Source organism: Tenrec ecaudatus, chromosome 13, assembly GCF_050624435.1.
Source record: "Tenrec ecaudatus isolate mTenEca1 chromosome 13, mTenEca1.hap1, whole genome shotgun sequence".
NCBI classification, from domain to species: Eukaryota; Metazoa; Chordata; class Mammalia; order Afrosoricida; family Tenrecidae; genus Tenrec; species Tenrec ecaudatus.
In genome coordinates, this window is record NC_134542.1 from 20,673,189 (window position 1) to 20,692,847 (window position 19,659).

At 56.1% G+C, this 19,659-nt stretch overlaps 1 protein-coding gene across 10 annotated transcripts in view; it reads left to right on the plus strand.

The window, feature by feature from the left end:
- TNS1 (tensin 1) overlaps positions 1-19,659 on the plus strand; it is a 191,668-nt gene that overhangs the window by 56,661 nt on the left and 115,348 nt on the right. For all 10 annotated transcript variants that reach the window (XM_075528917.1, XM_075528907.1, XM_075528909.1 and 7 more), the window contains exon 2: positions 7,548-7,589. The gene's annotated coding sequence lies outside the window, so the exon portion shown is untranslated. The remainder of the gene's footprint in view (positions 1-7,547; positions 7,590-19,659) is intronic.

Here is a 19,659-nt window from a genome sequence, read left to right on the forward strand (position 1 = left end):
AACCCTTCACTCGAACAGGTTGATTTTTATGTTTGTTGGGGTTCCCCCTCTGTGGGGGAAAGGCCAGCCCCCCACAACTAATCGCGGGTTCAATAGGTACAATTGTATGGTTAAATATATATATGCATATATACACACATATATACACACACATATATATTATAATAAAATCATAGGGAGCCTGAGAGATAGGAGATTGAAATAATGGAGTCAGACACATTTCATGGCAGCATGCTCACCTCAGCCCCGCTTGGTGGTCCACATGGAGATGGGGGACCAGAGGGCAGGAGAGAGGGAGGGGAAGGAGGACAAGGGGAAAGGGAACAGGGGAGCGAGGACTCGGGGAGAGGAAGGGAAGAGCCAACGAGCTCTTTATTGCTAACCAAGGCTTATATATCTTTGGGGGGGCATGTAAGCCCACTAATTACAGGTAAAGACACATGTCACAGGGAGGGGTTGTGCTATAGGTAATACAGTAATGGGAGAGGGGTGATCTAGGGGTTCATATGTTATTGGAAGAAGAGGGAATAAGGGTATACAAATGTCTAAATGGGCGGACCCTAGATTCATGGTGGCGGCCTAATTTTGGATGTCACTGAGCAGGTTTGACCTGTTATCTGGCTCACTATAGAAACCATTATCAGTAGGGTGTAGACCTCATCTACAGGGACCAGATTGATGGCCTCAAGCCTTTAGGGAGAAGTAGCTCATTTTCCTTAACAGCAGGGAGTGGGCCCTACTTGTGGTGGGACCAGACAGTAGTCTGGCAACTGACTGCCTTCAGGGAAGTAACTTGACAATTATTTACCATTAGCTGCAAGCAGTGTCCTAAGTCTAACAGATATTTGGGGGAGATGATTTGGGAGAAATCTTTCTGTTTCCCACACCCCTCCCCAACAGTTTTATCGGCATGTGATCCACGTATCATGCCATTCAGTAGTTGGGTCACATCAAGAGCAGTTGTACGACCATCACCACAATTCATTGTTATTAGCTCGTCCCCGCCCCCCGCCCTCAAAGCCTCCCCCGCCAAAGCCCCAAGGAAACATTAATCCCGTTACTGTCTCTAGGTGACCCACTCTTGGATTTCATATACAGGAAAACAAGAATAACAAAGTAAAACAGAATCAAACCCCATTTGAAAAGAAAGCAGGCAATATGATAAACTAGGACACATTTAAATGGGTCATAAGGGGGGCCAAGTGACTAAGTGCTCAATTTTAACCTGACTGTAACCACCCGCAGTCCAGTGCATTCTGCACATTTGCAAGGCTGGCCTCATCCCTGCCTCGTGGTCAGAAGGGATTCACCAAGGGCTGAATCCATGTGTAGGAGGTGAATTTTATGTCTTGTAGGTGTTTCCCCAATAATTCAAAACAAGAACCACCCTGAGACAAAAGAATGTGTGTAGATCAAGCAGCTCGTGTCCCTCCCTTCCTGGGCGTCTTTTGGGTGAGCTAGGTGTGGGCACGAACTTCTTCACTCAGGACGCTGTGGAATGAAGCGGTCACAGTGGCCCAGCTTGGGCTGGGGCCAGGCTTCCCTGTCCAGCCCTAGGGTCTGGTGTGGGCAGGCTGGGGAGCCCCTTGGGAGAGGGCTGTGCAAGCTTAGGGGCCTGGTGTTCTGTGCACACGTGGCTGAAACTTGGGGGCTGAGTGTGAGCCCTGGGGAGCCGGAGGAGTGGGGTGATGGCGGAGCAGAGCTAGGGTGATCCATGGGCTTTCTCTAGATCTGCAAAGAGCTACGCTTGCACGCCATTGGGTGAGGTTCTCCCAGCTGATGGACCGGCCGGGGCAGGCGTCCTGACCTCTGTGAGCCTCACCTCTTCACCTGTGACCTGGGGGCAAGGTTGTGGCCTCTGCAGGGCTTCCGAGAGAGAGCACGCCTATGGCAGGACCAGCCCCAGGCCGGGCCCAGAGCACATGCTGAAGAAATGGCAGCAGCTTCCCTGCTCAGCTCCGAGTGTCCCCTTTCCCAGTTCCCGATTCTCTTTCTTCCGTTCAACAAGGAATACAGAGTCCACCTGCTGTGTACCAGGCTCTGTGATGGGAGGCTGTCATGAGCAGGACATATCCCCACCCCCATAGAGTGACCCCGACAGGGACACAAGGACAGGGACACGGACACAGCCCGTGGTGCTGTGGTGGCTTGCATGTCTCTCTGAGCTCAAAAGTACGTACGCTACTGGTATTTCGCATGCCAAGGAGAGGGAAGGGGCGACGGGGAGAAGCTGTGTAACGCGATGTGGGGTTTCTCTCTGGAGGTGGAAGTATTTAGGTGGACAGGTTTCTGTGGACCATTCAAAACAGAGTGGGAAGAATAGACATGGTGATCCTTCCAAGATTTTGCCCAGGAAAACCGTCAGGATCGCTGAACGTCGTCTGGGGTCCTGGTGGCATATGGGGTTCCACGCTGGACTGCTAACCACAAGGTCAGCAGTTTGAAACCATCAAGCAAATATGAGAACAGAGTTACAGTCTCAGAAACCTACAAAAGCAGCTTGACCCTGGCCTAGAGGATCCCTATGAGTCAAAATCAACTCGGTGACAGTGAGGTTTTTTTTTGTTGTTTTTTGCGGGGGCAGGGCAGGTCAGTCAGGTTGGAAGGTTCTGCACAAAAGCTGCAGCCATGAGCGCTATGTGGGCACAAGGTGAGGATGGTCCAGGCTAGGATGCCATGGCTACTGGGCATGAGGTTGCTCTGAATTGAAGCTGACTCGATGGGGACTAACAAGTTAGTTTTAGGAAGGAAGAAATGCAGGTACAGGAGAGAGGATGCCGTGTGTGTGTGTGTGTGTGTGTGTGTGTGTGTGTGTGCGTGTAAATCCAAATCAGAAGGTTGGAAGGTCGCAGCTGTGTAGGGCCTTGGGGAAAAGGCATTCCTAGCAACCTCTAAGGAGGGCCAGAGCTTGGTATGTCCAGGGCCCGAGAGACACCCTAGACAAAGAGGGTAGACACCGACTGATTGGGGAAGGAAGACCAGCTGAGGCCAGGGAGGCGCGGGGTTAACTGCTGCCTGCTGCGTTTGACCCTCAGGTCCTGGTGGACGTTGGTAACATGTGCCCTATTGGTAGCACTGGGCCCAGGGACTTTTGAAGTTCAGAGAGAACTAGTGGGTGGAGGGGGATGAGGAATACCAGCCATTGGGGGTGGGGGTCCAGGCTCAGCCCAGTAACACCCCTGCCTGCAGCCCCCAGTTCTCCAGCATGAAGGCTCCAGGGCTGGACTGCTCTGGTGCTGTGGCCCCGGGCAGCCTCACTTTTCCTCATCTGTGATGAGGGAACAATACTAGTTTCAACTGCAAATGTTCTTTATTAGGACCCAGTGACTCAGAGCAAAGTGCCTATGCTTAGCACGGACACACACACACACACACACACACACACACACACACACACACACACACACACACACACACACACATACTCAAAGACCATCCCGTCCCTGCTCTCCTTGCTGGTGCCTCCCTTTCCCTGGGTGTCTCCAGGAGAGTCAGCCTAGCGGATAGGGCAGGAGCACACCCCCTGGTGCCACGCCACTGGGCTTGCCTCCTGACAGCGCAGCAAAGACCCTGTGCCTCCGTCTCCTCCTCTCCAGCATGGGGCCTGGTACGCACATGCTCAGGCGTGCTGGAGGAGCGCGCAGGTTGGCTGACAGTCACAGAGCGCTGTCTGGAGCAGGCAAAACCAACCCGCTGCTTGTGGTGTGACGCTGGTGCAGGCGAGCCCGTGTGAGTCAGAGCCCAACAGTGCTCTGTAGAGTCTTCTGTAGCTAGCTTGTGGGAGGCTCATCACCACGCCCGGGCACCTCTGGGTGATTTAGAACCTCCAGCTGTTGGGTCAGGAGCTGAGTGGTCAAGCCTGTGCCACCCAGGGATGCCTACCTGGCTGGCACATCAAAAGCGTTTGCTGCTACTGCTGCTTACTAATTATCCTAATATGGCACTGTGGGAGGCGCCCTGGTGACCCTGTTGGGTAAGCGCTGCACCGTTAGCCACAAGGTCAGTGGTTCAAACCCACCAGCCGATTCTTAGGAAAGAGTTGAGGCTGTGTACTCCCAGAAAGATTCACGGCCTCAGAAGCCCTCTACAGGCAGCAGCGATGTGTCGGGATGCACTTGATGGTAATGAGTTTCCGGGTGGGGAGCTGTGGGTTAGGCCAGGGGCTGCTAACCTCAAGGCTAGCAATTCAAAGCCACCAGCTGCTCGGAGGGAGAAAGAGGAGACTGTCTGCCCACATTGATACAGTCTTGGACCCCTTGGAATTGAATGCAACGGCAGTGGTTTTTACTCAGAGCAGAAAGCTTTGGAATATGTCCCCCTTGGTCCCCCGTGTATGCACGGATTGTCTGAGGTTCACCGGGGAGGGGGCTTACCTGGGGAGGAGTTCTGGGTCCGAACCCTGGAATCCTGTACCGCCAGTCCTGGGGAGGTACACAGATGATGGGGTGGGCAGTGAGCCCCTGCGGACACCCCACGTTTCAAGCCTGAGTCCCCAAGGGGCTGTGGGGTGGCCGCTAGGAGGGTGGTGGGGCCAGAGGGCACGAGAAGCACCAAGTGGCAGGGCCTGATGCTCCCTGGTACATTCCAGGCTCCTGAGCAGGTGGCCAGGGGCCAGGGTGCCGGAGGGAAGGAGCGAGCCTTTTAAGGAAACGTTTCTCTGCTTTAAAAAAAAAAAAAAAGAGAGAGCCGAGAAACATTGAAACACAACAGAGTTAGTTAGTGGGCGGCCAGGCCTGGAATGCTGGCCGTGGGTGGAGGCGGGAGGAGGCCGCTGGGGGGCAGCAGGCCCCTTGGCTGGCACTCGGCAGCAGCCCCCAAGAGGGACGTCCTCAGTGGGAATAGGGAAGGGTCCTGGGGCTGGGTCACCCGGGCTGCGATTCTCTCACCGCCTAGGTTGGGGCTGGAAGAACACCTGCGCTTTGTGCCCCACCTGGCGCCCACCTCCACCTGAGGATGGAGAGTGAGACTGATGGACTTGCTAAGCTTTTGGGGGTGGGGGGGTGCAGGCAGCGCCCCTCTGGGGCCAGTCATTTCCACATTGGGAAGATAGGACCATGGCCGGGGTGGATTACTTGGGAAGCACGGTCTTGCTTATGCTTACTCCACAGCTGCGTGTCATTCGCACCACATCGACTTAAGGTGACACAAACAAAACACATGACTCGATTCCTTATGGATGGGTCAGTAAGCACATAAGCCCCTGCTTCCCTGGGCGCTTCCCTCACGCCCTGGGGAGTCTGTCCCTGCAGGGGATTACACATTAAAGAGAGACTGGTGCAGGAAGGCCAGGGAGAAGGATGAGAGGGCTGCTAGCCAGACCTAGAAGCAGACTCTGATGTGGTGGCAAGCCAGGAAAGTGTTAAGCACAGCGCGGTAAGCAAGCACAAGGACGCCTGTGCTTGCCTTGCCTGTTACATAATCAGACAAGGCCTGGGGCTGCTTCCCTGGAGCAGAGAGACAGGGGGGGGGGAGCTGGGTTCTGATACCTCACAGTGTGCTTTGGGGGCTCCTGTCCTGAAGGTGCCTGGCAGGGGCAGCTGTGTCCCTGAGGCTGGGACCTGGTGGTCAGGGAATCCTGAGTCACACCCAGCTCCTGCTAGGGTCCCTGCCCTTCTGGCCTTTCACAGGGTGCCCCCTCCACAGGCCTTGCTGAGAAAAGGTTGCCTGAGTGCCCCTGCTTGTGGGTGTCTGGAGCTTGCCACCCACCCGTTGCCTTATCCCCCTAAAAGCAGGGGTGGGGGTGGGGTAGGGTGGTGGTAATTGATTGAAGCGACCCTTCACGTCCAGTCTGGAGCTCAACTCCTGGCTACTCATAGCTGTGTGGCCCAGGGTGAGTTGTGTGACCTCTCTGTGCCCCGCTGTACTTCAACTGGGGATAATAAGGTCCCCTGCCGTGTGGGGTTGAAAGGATTAAATGAGTTAACATAGGAGAGCATCGGTAGTTCTGCCTCTCATAGGGTATGTATTAAGTGCTTGCTAGCTGTTGTTCTGTTGTGTTTGTTGGGTTTTGAATGGCCTCATGTGTGACCTCCCAGCCATCCTAGAGTCCTGTTGAGGACAGAGGGAGTGGTGCGGTGACTCAGTTTGGGCCTCTTCACTGGAGAATGAGTTGGACCAAGGAGTCAGGAGCCTGGCTGGGACAAGAACCCAAGGGTGCTGGCTCCCAGTCCCCCACCCCTGCAGAGCTCAGGGTTGCCTGTCAAGCAGATGTTGTCCTAGTCTGGGTTCCGGCATTAAGCCTGGATATCCCTCAGGTGGGCGGGTGGGACCTCAGGACAGGGCCAGGGGGATGGAGGGCCCAACTGAGTGTGGCCACCACTGGCCAGCCAACCCCACCCGGGGCTGTGGCCTTCTCACCAGGGTGGGAGCTGGGGAAGGCAGCCACCCTGTCTCTGGCATCCATGGCCCCGGCCCAGATGCCAGAGGGGGAATGCCCTCCCAGCCTGGGTCCCCGGTGTGGGCCCCTGCCTGGTGTCGGGATCTGGAATTGGAGCCAAGGTTGAGGATCGAGCTCCAAGAAAAACGTGTCCTGGCTGGAAACGGCTGGAGCAAAGGAGCACATTGAGTCTCTGATAAATGCCCCTGCTAATTGTCAGGGCTACGGCTTGGCTGCCAAGCTGCCAGGGGAATGTTATCTCAGGGACAAGGCAATCAAGCCTGCTCCCCGTTCGCCCCTCCCTCCGTCTGGAGGCCCAGGTGGCCTTTTCCATCCATCTCTGAATGGGAGAGGAGGAGGAGGAGAGGAAGGAAGGTGACGGGAGCAGCTTAGGACTGCCACGGCTCTCGGCCATCGGCCGGCTCTCTCTGCGAGCCTTGGCAGAGGCTCTGGGAAGAAACACCTTGCCTACGCTCGGTGGGAGAGGTTCCCTGAGGGAATAAGGAAGGAGTGGCCATAGCCCTGACCGGACCTTCGGGGGAGATGCTTTGGCCTGGGAGAGGGGGATGAAGGAGACGACTTCCTTCTCTACAGATCTTCAACCACCCCCCCCAAAAAAAACCCAAAACCTATGATAACATCAAAAAACAAAAAAACCCAACCTTAAAAAACAAGAAAGGACAGTCTGTGGATGTCTCAGGTTCAGCGGTCAACCCACTGAGAGGTGCCTTGGACAACAGGCCTGGCGCCGGCTTCCACAGGCTCCGGGCCTTGAACATCCGACGGAGCGGTCTGCCCTTGGGGATGTCTGAGTTGGAAGGAGCCCAAAGGCAACTACCGACATCGAAAAACTAGAAAACAGAAGGGGGGAGAAGTCCTTTCTCTCCATGTTACCTTCACCCAAAAGATGGGAAAATGCTGGCTCCTTGGCCGCTGGCCTTTCAGCTTCAGCTGATGGTGTGCTGAGCTTTCGTTGCGGGGCCTCTGCGTCCCCTCCACTGAGCCTGTGCCCCGGCACGCCTCCATGTGGGGTCATTGTCTCCTGGAACACTCTGGGAAGACTGTCAGGGAGGGCAGAGAGAGGGATGTCTCGCATAGAGGTGGGGGCATGGGACCCTGGTTTCTACTGAGATGAGCGATGCTAACCTTTACCTTCCGTTGCTCTTCACAGGTGGCTGCCCCCTGCGTTCCTCCGTCCAGCCATGAATTGGTGGTGAGTCTATCCCTGCCCCCCCCTGAACTCTTGTCTCTCTTTGCCCAGCAAGCTGGTCACAGGGGTGCCAGGCAATTCGGTAAAAAAGGCGGAGGGGTTGACAGCCCTTGTCTGAAGCTGGGCTTAGAGGAAATGAGTCACGAGGTCCATCCTGATGAGATGCAGGGCCTCCTTTTTCTAACTCTTGAGATGTAGGTCCCTGAAAAAAACCATAAAAGGGCATCTCGTGTGTCCAGGCGCGATGGTGCCTGATGTCCCAGTTTGCAGGAGCCCGGCTTTGTGTGTGTGTGGGGGGAGTAGGGGGGTAGTGGCATCTTGCTTCCTTCCCTCTGCTTGGTCTCAGGCTGAGGTACCTTTTGTGGGGGAGGCAGGATGGATGGATGATGGGACCCACTGAGCCCATCTACCTGGGTAGTTTCTTAGGTCCAGGTGGCCCTAGTTGTTTCTGCTCTTTGCCCCACTTGCCCCTCGTCCCCACCTTTGGCATCCATTATCACGTGGGCAGGGTGGGAGTCTGAAGAGGGCACTGGCTCCAGACAGATCCTAGCTGAGCTGTTGGGAATGTTGTGAGAATCCATGGAGTTTTCCTCCATGGATTCTCACAACTCCCTTCTGCTCCAGGGTCCCTCCCGCTTCTGTCTGACGCTGGAGACAGCAGGACTCTGGGGGGCTGGATGGAGGACATGCGTGTGCTCCCATGTGTCTGTGTGTTGGAGGATGATGCAAGGGGCACATGTGTGCACCATCAGATTGGCTGGTGCAGAGCTGTCTGTGGTGGTACTGATGCTGGTGCTAGTCTGGGAAAGGGACAAGAGTGTCCGCAGGGCCCAAGTGGTCGTGGCATCCCCAGCCCCGCTTCAACATTCCGCTCGTGGTGATGGGTCCTGCCTTCTTTCTGGACCTCAGTTTTCCATTCTGTGAAAGACAGGGCTTCATACTCCAACGGCTTTCACAATGCTGAGAAACATTTCCACCTCAGGGTCAAGGGCACATGCAAGCCTGCCAGGGCAAAAGCTCCGTTAGGCTTCTTGGTGCCCTCCTGGGCGGGCCCTGGGCCCTGTCTGTTCTCCCAACGTGTCACCCTGTGGAGCCCAGCCAGCCACCGCAGATGCTCCGTGTTCCTCACACAGAGGCCAGGTGGGGGCCATCTGACAGCAGCAGGAGGAGGGGGGTCAGAGGGCAGGCCTGGCGGGGGGGAACACCAGGGGAGCTCGAGGTGGCTGGGGAGGGTGTCTCATTATTCCAGCTGAGCAGCCACCTAGCAGCTGGCTGCTAAGGACAGAATGTCCTTGGCTGGTCCAGAGAGGGTGGGGGATCAGGGTTTAGGGCCTGCCAGGCGGAGGCTCCTGAGCTTTGTTTACATGAGGAGGGGTCAGGGGGTGGGACAAGAGGGAACCAGTTGGCATTCCCCGGGAGGGTGCCGACCAGACTACTGTCTGGGCACAGCTGTGGAATCCTTGCAGCTCTGTGGCGCTTGCTCCCTGGCACAGGACAGCTCTGACCCTTGCTGAGGTTGGATGGCCACTGCTTTTGGTGGTCTTGTCCCGCCCACCTCAGCGGCCCCTCTGCATCCCCATCCCCCCCTCCTCACTGTGTGGGATCTTGGATGCATTGCTGAATGCTCTGGCCTCAGTTTCCTCCTTTTAGAATGGGATTTCATAATAATGCCTACTCCATAGCCCGGGAGCCCCGGTGGCGGCGTGGTTGCATGCTGGGCTGCCAACCTCAGGACCAGCAGTTTGAAACAACCAGCTACTCTGAGGGGAGAAATGAAGCTGTGTGTTCTCCTAAAGTCTCAGACCCCCCCTCCCCCCCACCCCCGGCCAGGGGAAGTTCTCCCCTGACCTAGAGGATCACTATGTGTTGGGTTCTGCTTTACTGGGAGTGAGTTTTCAGTTTCCCTTGAAGGTGGTTAAAGGAAGGAAATAAGTGAGAATCCACTGAATTAACTTGTTCTCAGGACCGTCCAGGGCTGCCCACCTCCCTGCACATCCAGACTTCAGCATTCCCCTCCCCAGCACACCTCCCTTCACTGCCTCCTTTGCCCCTGGCATTTATCACCCCTGATACATTGAATCATTTACTTCCTTATTTCGCGGTGGGACTGTACCCTCCTTATACCTGTATGTAAACACTCAGGCAAGAAGTTACCCGGCACACAGTAGGAGCTCCCTGTGTGTTTATTAAATGACCCCAAGTGTTCGCTCCAGGGCTTCGCACACAGTAGGTGCTGCAACCGTGGGCCTGCACTAACCTCCCCTTGAGAACAGTGGATAGGACCTTGGGTTCAGAGTGGGCATCTGCCAGGAGACCTTCTACAGTGGGAAAGTGGCCCTGGAGAGCCAGCCATGGGGGTGTGGGGGAAGGGAACCAGATGGGGGAGGGGAGTTAGGCTTCCCCAAGAGAGTGCTCAGGCCAGGAGAGGGCTCTGAACAGGTTCACAAGAGGGAGGAAAGGGCGGGTTTGCATTTTTCCTTCCTTTTCTGTTTGCTGCCTGCCCTTCAGCTCCCCTCATGCTCAGTAGCTCCAGAGGGGGGCAGTATGGGGTGGAGAGTCCCCCCGCCCTTAGGCTACTGAGCATGAGGGGTGTGTGAGGTGGGGAGGTGGGGGTGGACCCAAACCGGGCAATACCGTCACACACCTACAGGCCGGTCCATAGGATTTCCATATTGTGTTTTGGCAGATGTATTCTTTTTCATAAGGCCTTCCCCGTAGTGCGTTAGGCCTGTACTCCCAACTCTTGAAAGTGCAGCGGGCAGGTCTCTGTGCACCTGCGAGGCGAGGAGGCCCTGTTGATGGACTCTCTGAACCTTCTTGTGCATGCAGAGGTGGGGTGGGCACATCATTACCACCCAATTATCACACTGCTGCCTGGGCTCCCTCCCTCCATGGGCCCAGCCCGATGTGCAGGGAGCGCACAAGGCTGCTCCAGTTTGCGCTTATTTGCCGCCTATGGACCAACTCTTTTGAGAACAAAGGAGCCACTGGAGGAAAAGGAGGCGGGAGCTTCTTGACGGGCTTTGGCTCAGTTCACCCTGGTGCCCGAATGGATAGTGCCGTCCCTCAACGCAAAGCGATTTGACAAATCGGGTTTGTTAGTGTTCGCCGAATCGAAGAAATGAGAGATTTTAGCAATATACAGCTCTATCGATGGGCTGAGCCCTGATAGCATCATGATTGCGCATTGGGCCGCTAACCCGAAGGTCGGCAGTTTGAAACCACCAGCCGCTCCTTGGGAGAAAAACCAGGTTTTCTACTCCCGTAAAAGAGTCTGTCTTGGAAACTCCCAGGACCAGTTCTGCCCTGTCTGATAGGGTCGCTAGGAGTCGACCTCATCTCATTGCAGGGAGTTTAGAGTAGTGCATGATTGACGGCGATAATGCGCATTACTAAGTATGCTGTATGGTCTGGTATGGGAGGAGGCTCGTGTTTGTGTGTGTGTGTGACCATGATCTACTGCATTGATTGACACCCTCTTCCCTCCTGCTGTGCCTGCTATCTATGTGTCTGTCTTCTGTCTGCCATGCTTTCTCCTTGTCTCAGGCTGTCCCTCACTGTCCCTCTGGCCTTCATACCCACCTCTTTCAGTCTGACTCTCCAGGGACTGCCCCATCCCCACCCCACCCCCGACCAGTCCTGGGCACAAGATTTTTTCCTAGGTCCTTCAGGCCAAACACATTCTTCAGCCTGTGCCCAGGCCAGCCAGGGCAGAGTGGCTTAATCTTCAACCCATGTTTTCATCTTACTCAACAGCTGTCGCCCGGGGGCTTGAGTAGAAGGGTTCTAGGGTCACCTCCCTCCTGGGGGATGCAGTGGTGGGGCCGGGTGGAGAGGGCAAGGGTGTGTTTGCTGTGGGCACCTCTGCTTCTTGGAAAAAAGCTGAAGCAGCTTTTCTCTCCTGAAAAAGAAGAGTCCAAGGCATCTTCTGAGGGTGATAGACAAACAGAGTGGCCCCCGAGCTGGAGGCTGCCGGCCCTCCTGCACACGCAGCCTGGCACCCTGGCACACTCAGAAGAGCCGTGTTTGCCGCTACCCTTCCCCCTCCCCTCAGGACCGGCAGGTGCGGGAGTTGCCCTTACAGAGGGAAGTAGGGGTCTGGGTGGGGAGTCTGAGCAGGTGGAGGGTCTGGGGCTGGTGGGACTATCAGGTTGGTTTCACCCATAATTGTATTAATGACCAAAACCTCAAACCAGTTGCCAGTGAGTCAATCCAGACACACAGCAATGGCATGGGCAGGCATCAGAGTAGAACTGCCGTGTAGGGTTTTCAAAGGCTGAGACCGTCTGGGAGTAATTGGTCTAAATTAAACTCACAGCCACTGAGCGCATTCTGACTCACAGTGACCCTTCCGAACAGAGTGGAGCTGCCTCGGGGTTTCTGAGATGAAATCTTCATAGGCGCAGACAGCCTCCTCTTTCTCCCTGTGAGTGACCGGTGGGCTTGAAGTGTTGGCCCTGCTCAGGTGGGCAGCTCAGTGTGTAGCCCGCTATGCCAGTAGGGCTCCTTAGTTTTGAAAGTAGATGTTGTTAGGTGCTGTTGAATTGCTTCTGCTTCAGAGTGAGCCTATGTCTAACAGCCAAACACCGCCCGGCCCTATGGGGAAGGAAGGAAGGAAGGAAGGAAGGAAGGAAGGAAGGAAGGAAGGAAGGAAGGAAGGAAAGAGAAAGATAGCTCGGTCTTTTTGTGAGGTGTCTCTGCGTGGATTTGAACTGCCAGCCTTTTAGTAAGTAGTCCAGTGCCTAACCCTTTATACCACCAAGGGACTCCATGGTATTACTCTCATAGCTATAGTCAAAGGCTAGTGTCTCATTGGCTGAGCTATCTTCTGAAAGTTTTATAAATGCAAACTCATCTGATCCGGAACCACTGGCATTGTTAAGATCCCAGTTTGCTGATGAACATCTAAGGTGCCCGAGGCTCCGAGGAGGAGCTGGGAGTCTGAGTCAGTGGTCTGGCACCAGAGCCCGCCCCCGTGGCCACACGTGTCACTCTCACTTGTACAACACCTGCTCTTTTCAAAGCCTCCTCCCTGATCCGGGGCCACCGGAAGCCACCATGATTGTGAGGAAGCAGGTGCGACCCCACCTGGGCAGGTGTGGGAGCCCATCTGGAGTCGGTGGGAGGAGCTGATTGTGCAGAGCAGCGAAGTGCAGTGCAGAAAGGCAAGATCACAAGGAAGGGAAGAGCCAGCCAGGGTGCACCACAGCACTGAAGGGACAAACAACATGCCTGCAGTTCTCTAATGCTTCCCCCCGCCCCACTAACATAACCCCAGTTCTATCTCGCAAATCTGGCTAGACCAGAGCATGTACACTGGTACAGATAAGAGCTCTCAACACACAGAATCCAGGACAGATAAACCCCTCGGGATCAGTAATGGGAGTAGCAATGCACCACGAGGGCAGGGGAAAGGGGGGGGGAACGGGGAACTGACTGCATATAATGATTGATGTTCTAACCCCCTCCCCCTTCAGGGGGATGAACAGCAGTGCTGGCAAAGGGAGACAGCGGATGGTGTAAATATATAAAAATGATCATTGATAATTCATCAGGGGTCCACGAGGGTGGGAGAGGGAGGGGTAAAAAGAGGAGCTGATACCAAAGGTTCAAGCAGGAAGAACATGTTTTGAAAATGATGATGGCAACATCTGTACAAATGTGTCTGATACAATTGATGGATGGATTGTTATAAGAGGTGTACGAGCCCCTGATTAAATGACTTATTAATAATAATAACAAAAAAAGAAAGTCAGTCAAGGTGACTTGCTTGTGGTCACACTACTTGCATGTGGCAGGGGCTGGATTCCTGTTCTGACTTCTCACCTGGGTCCCCTCCGGATTTGGTTCCCATGTCATGACCCGAGGTGGTCCAAGGGTAGGCCCTTTCTGGGTCCTTTCACCCTAAACAGAGCAGACCACCAGTCCCCCAGGCTCCTTGATGGCCCGTGGGCCTGGGACTTACGGTAGGGTCTATCCAACGATCTTGTAGCTACTGTGTCAGTCCATCTTGTCCAAGGTCTCCTCCTTTCTAGTTGCCCCTCTACTTTACCATGTAGGCCGTCCTTTTCCAGGGACTGGTCTCTCCTGATACCATGTCCACAGTACTTGAGACGGACTCTCACCATCCTTGCTTCTAAGAAGCATTCTAACTGTACTTCCTCCAACCTTACCACCACCAAATATTTAACAAACACCTACTATGCGCCAGGAGCCCTGGTGGCATAACGATGACTGCATTGGGCTGCTAACCGCAAGGTCAGCAGTTTGAAACCACCAGCTGCTCTGAGGGAGAAAGACGAGGCTTTCTGATCCGGTAAAGAGTTACAGTCTCGGGAACCTTCAGGGAAGTTCCACCTTGTCCTGTGGGGTTCTGGGGAGTTGGCATGGACTCGATGGCAGTGACTTTACCATGTGCTAGACAAGGAGGGGTGCGGGAGCCCCAGGGGTGAGAGGTGAGGTGGGTGGGTCGGGGGTGGGAGAGAGGTAGGTATGATTCTGGGTATTCCCAAGAGGATCCCCCCAAACAGGGCATGCGGTTGACAATCTCAATTTATGTCAAAACTAAGGCTTTTCATTTGAGAGGGGAAAACATTGGGCCGGGGGAAGATGAAGTGGGGAACACATGACCCCCTTTTCTATTGTTCTCCAAGAGACCAGTCAGTGGAGATGGTTATGAAGAGGTGGGGTTTTGAGCAGCCCCCTGGGGTGGTCTTGGGACTAGATGCTCTCGAACCGAACATGTGCCCTTGGCCTGTCCTAGACTATGAGCTGGCGAGCCTCTCCAGGGGGTCTCTTCAGGCAGAGGACCGCAGGGCCCCTTGAGGCGCTGCTCTGAGCCGGAGCTACCGATCTGGGGGATGTGACCCCTGGAGTAGAATGAACACCTCTTTTGTGACCCCCATTGAGAGAGGACCGGGTAGGGCACCTGCAGCTGCTGGGTAAAGTCTACCTCTTGTTTCTTATCCAGTTAAGATTGGAGCACACAGAAGAAAGGTGAATAGGAGGCGGGAGAGCCTACCAGAAGATGGCGGGATGGAATGGAGACCTGGTTGGGGCAAGGCCACTGGTACACATTACCCAGTCTGACGGGGCAAAGCCAGTGTGAAAAGTTTCGAGCAGCTTGCCCTTGTCGGACCAGGAGCTGCAACAACGTTTTACCAGGGTCTGAACACCTCTTGGGGGCCCTGACTTGGGGAGGTATGGGAAGACCTGAGTGCACTGAGGATTTTGAAGAGAGTATAGGTGTCAGGCTGCTCCTTACAAGGCCAGTGGTTCGAACCCACCAGTTGTACCATGGGAGGAAGAAGAGACTGTCTGCTCCTGTAAAGATTTACAGCCTCAGGCACCCCGTCCAGGCTTGCTGCTGTAGGGTGTGTTTGGTGTTGGCCTCTGACTTGCAGGGTGATTTGCTGGGAGGGCGCTGTCAGGAGGCTGCAGGCCAGACGGGAGGACGTTGCTGTCGAGGCTCGGGCACGGGGTAGGCAGGGTTTAGGCAAGAGAGGCAAGAGGGGCATTACCAAGGAACCTGGGGAAGTATGGACCTCCAGCCTTGGCCCAGTGGGGCAGGGGTACAGCATCCACAGGCAGCAGGGCCTGGGGACGGTTGTGCGCAATGGCTGATTGTCATCGAGGGCTTGTGAGTGTGAGGTGCCCACTGGTGCCCAGCCTCAGTCAGGGTTTGGGTGTTGGGTCCCCTGGGGTGAATTGGGGGTGAGGCTAAGGACAGGAGTGGGCTTGCTCAGGCCCCGCCCACAACCTGGGAGTGGGGGTGGGGACATGCCAGGAGAACCAGACATAACTTTCCACTTAATCACAGCCAGCCTGTGCTTTTCCTCTGGTGGCCTCAGCCTGCCTGGGAGAGGATGTGACCTTGGAACCACTGAACCCAAACACTTCAGGGACCAGGCTCAGCTGCTGCCCTTGCCTCCTACCCCTGCTTGGCTCTGCCCCGAGCCACTGGTTCCTGGTGCCCTCCGTCCCCCCACCCCCCTAACCTGCACTCTTCCTCCTTCGATGGGATGGGGAGCAGTGTAGAGCGGGGAGTTGTAGGCATCGGGGAGCACAAAACTGAGCTTCCACTGAGCAACTGATGCTCACCTTTCCTGTGACTCTGTGTCCTTCACTGGTCAGAAGGGGTCCCGGGACAGGTGGGACACTGCCTCAGGGGGCTGCACCCTCTGGCTTCCTCCTGCCACCACACTTGCTATTGTTACCATGGTGGACAGTCCTCCTGAGAAGGCTGCCCGATGGCCATGCCTTCCTCCTGCCCACCACACTCCCCCTAATGGCGTCTGAGGCCCGTCCCCATCGCCTTCAGCCCTTCCTGCATCTGCCGGGGCTTCTATTTCTGGAACAAGTGGGCCTGGAATAGCTTTCTCTAGGCCCTGTGGCCCAGCACATTCCAGCCCTGACCGCCCTCCCTCCTCCTGCCTCTCCCCAGGGTGAGTGTGACCTCACAGTTCATCGCCATGGCAGTCTCTGTGATGTCACGGGGTCTTTTTGGCCTGAAAGCCTGCCTGGATTCCAGGCCTCCCAGGAGGCCAGAGTGGGGAGAGCTGGAAGGGGTGGAAGGGGGTGGAGGGTGTGAGGAATTTCTGGACGGAATGTTCCTCTGGAGGCCCAGCCTGCATTCTGCACGCCCCCCTCCCCACCCCCAAGCCTTGCCTTGGGCACCTCCCCTCACATCCCCTTCTGGTCTGCCTTGGCCTTCCTGTCCATCAGCAGCCCACCCTCCCTGTAGGCTGCCAGTGGGTCCTACAGCTCCAGTCTCTACGTGGCCCTTATAGCAGGCCCCTGGCAGACCTCCCCACCTCCCTCCGGCTCACACATTAGGGGGCGGGGGTTGTCAGTCAATACATGCGTGTGTGGCGAGGGAGAGGGCGCGTGGGTTCTTAACGTTGGCAAGGCAAAAATGGAAGAAGAGCTTTGCCGTTTCCTTTCTCCGCCCTGTGGTTCCCAGCTTGCCACATTCAGGAAGTGTTCTCTGATGTCTGATCTCAGTTTCTCCGACTGCAGGCCTCTTTCGCTCTTCCTCTGGAAATGTATTGAAGAAGTCCCACTCTCTTCCTCCCCCACCCCCACCCCACGGGGACCCGAGACAGGGGCTGCTGCCATTCTGTAAGGCCCAGTAGGCTTGTCCCAGACAGGAGAGCAGCTGGTGGGAGCCCGAGGGGTGGGGCTGGGGGGAGCCTGAGGGATTTGTAAGGAGTCAGTTACTATGGAGGGACCCCATGCGTGTCAGAGTAGGGTTTCTGATGATTGGGTCTTCTTGGGAGAAGTTTGCCAGGCCTTTGGTCCAAGGTGGGTCTGAACCTCTCACTTCTGTTTAGTGGCACCTTGGGGAAGTGACATCCCGTGGGGTGTTCAGCTTTCTGCAGTGTCCATCAGTCACCCTCACTGGGAGGGAGGTGCTGGGGATGGACAGTCATGAAAGAGCAGAGCCCAGTGCTGTGCCCGGGGCACCCTGAGTGCTTCCAGCCACTGCGCTTGCAGCCACACTGTGAACGGGGTCCCCAGACCAGCGCTGGGTCTAGGGTGAGGCAAGTGAGGTGGGGGTAGGGGTGCGGTGCAGGATCTGGGAGGTGCTACCGCTCTGGGTTGCTCAGGTGCACTTGCAGGGCCGAGAGCACGAGGGGGCCTCTTTGTGTTGTGCCCCGAGCGCCGCCTGCTCCCTCACCTGCCATACAGCTGCGCCACACCAGTCTCCTGGCCTGGGGCATCCACAAAAAGCAAGGCCTGCCTCCCCCCAAGGGCCCCGCCAGGGCCAAACCCTACCCCCTGCTCTCAAACTAGGTCCAAATTATCTTGCCCGAGGGCCAGAGGGCGCCTGGAAGACGCCTGGAGAGACCCTGAGGCAGCTTCTCAAGACTTTAGGAAGCCTGAGATCCGTACCAGCAAGCTTTGTCCTGGGTCTGGACTGTGAGCTGGGCTCCATCTGTTCCTTGCTTCGGACGGAGCCCTGTGGTAGGACCCAGCTGCCCCTGCCTGCCCTTGCTTGGGGACCGAGGAGGGGGCCATGGAGGTGAGCTCCTGGCAGATGTTCCAAGGCCTGGGTGGGTCTGAAAGCCAGCCCCGCCACTCCTCTCAGCACGAGATGAGACTGTTCGTACCTCTCCGGCCAGTACTCCCCCTTCGTTGGATGGACAAGCTGCCGGCTCTGCGCAGTGAGGTGGTAGGACATTTGTGAGGGTGGGGAGGGAGAGCTGGGTATAAAGGTGATGGCAAATGAGGAACGTGAAAGACGGGACCTCAGCTCCGGAGGCTGAGCTGTGCTGAGTGGTTGCCACGCAGGTTGGGGTGGCAGGAAATTCGTCAGGGACTCTCTGGGTTTACTCATTCCACCATTATTCCCGAAGAGCTCAGAGCACTGTGCCAGGGACTGTCCTAGGCTCGGATGGGGGGCGGGGCATCATATATGGGAGGTGAAGAGGTAGAAAAGAAGCAACCTGGGGAGAGGGTGGAAGGTACGTGTGTGTTGGGCTCTGGGTAAAAGTAGGGTGATGGGTGAGGCCTTGGGAGCCCCTTGGAGTCCAGGGGTAGTGCAAAGGGCTTGGCTTCTAGTCAGAAGGTTAGTAGTTCAAACGCACCTAGAGGTGGCTTGGGGGGAAGGCTTGGCGAACTGCTCCCAAAGGCAGTCGTGAACAACCTGTGGAGGGCGACTCTGTTGTGTACCGTGTGGGGACGCCCACTAGTAGGTGGAATTAACTCCAAACTCAAAAACAAATCAAATTAAAAAACAAAAACTCGCTGTCATCAATTGAGTTGATTCTGACTCACAGCTGCCATATAGGGCGGGATCAAATTGCTCCTGTGGGTTTCCGAGACCAGAACTCTTTATAGGAGTCAAAAGCCTCTTCTTTATCCTGCCAAGTGGCTGGTGGTTTCAAACTGTTGGCCTTGTGGTGAGCAGCCCCACCCTTAACCCACTATGCCACCAGGCTGCTGGGAATTAAACCCTTGCTGGTGGAGCTTGAGTGTTGTTGCCCCAGGAGATGAAACCCCAGGGCCACCCTCCAGCTTCCCTGCAAGGTAGAAGACAGGCGTAGCCTTAGGGTGGCAGTGGCGGAGAAGAGACTCTGCCCTCATGTGGTAGCACCAGCCCCTTGCCCTGGCAGCAGTGGGCACAGCCATCATAGAGATGGTAGGAGGCCGGGACAGGACTTTAGGCAAGAGGGGCCGGAGGGTGGGGAGCGCAGTGCACACACTGGGCTGGGTTTGCAGAAATCAGGTTTGCATTGTGGGGTGGGGTGGGGTGGTCAGAGGGGTTTTCAGAAGTTCTGAGCTCTTGAGACAGCCTGTGGACCAGGACATTGAAGGCATCAGTGTCGATGGCTGGCAAGCTCTCCTTGCGACCAGCCTCCAGCTGGCGAGGGCCGTGGGAGGGGGTGCAGTTGATCGCTGGCAGGGAGAGGAGACAGCTCTAGCACAGTTGGGGCCTGCGGTTTTTCATATGGACTCCGGCTCCCTGCTCTAGTCACCGCCTGACTGGTTGGGGTGGGGTGGGCTGGGAGAGGGCCTGGGTGTTTGGGGTGATGTCTGCAGGGTGGAGAAGATCCATTCCAGCAGGCAGGGCCGGAGCACGCACGCGGTAGGTGGCAGGCTTTGTGCTCGGGGCTCTCTGCTAGGTTTCTCACACTAGCCCTGTGCAGGGTCCTGCTAAGTGAGGAGCAGGATGATGGGCGTATTGGGGGTTCGTGGGGTACACTGTTTCGTCGCGGAGTCAGCATGTGATGTCAGGGCTCTGCTGCTGGTGCTTGTGGGGCCTGAACAAGAACAGCAAGCAAACAAAGTCCGCAGCCCGTAGGCTGGCAGGTGGACTCGCATAGGTCACAGAAGAACCGGGCTGCCTGGGTTCTCACGGTTTGCTTTCTGGGACGGCATCTCCAGCCTTTCTTTGGAGGCACCTCCGGCTGTATTTGAACCTTCAATCTTTTGGTTACGTAGCCTGTTTGCACCACTCACTCAGGGGTCAGCCACCTCTAAGCAACTCTTGCGACCTGGTGGCCTTGTTTGGTAGTAGATTCTCTGACCATGGTCTCAGTTAGGGGAAGGTGGTCTTACCAGAGCAAAA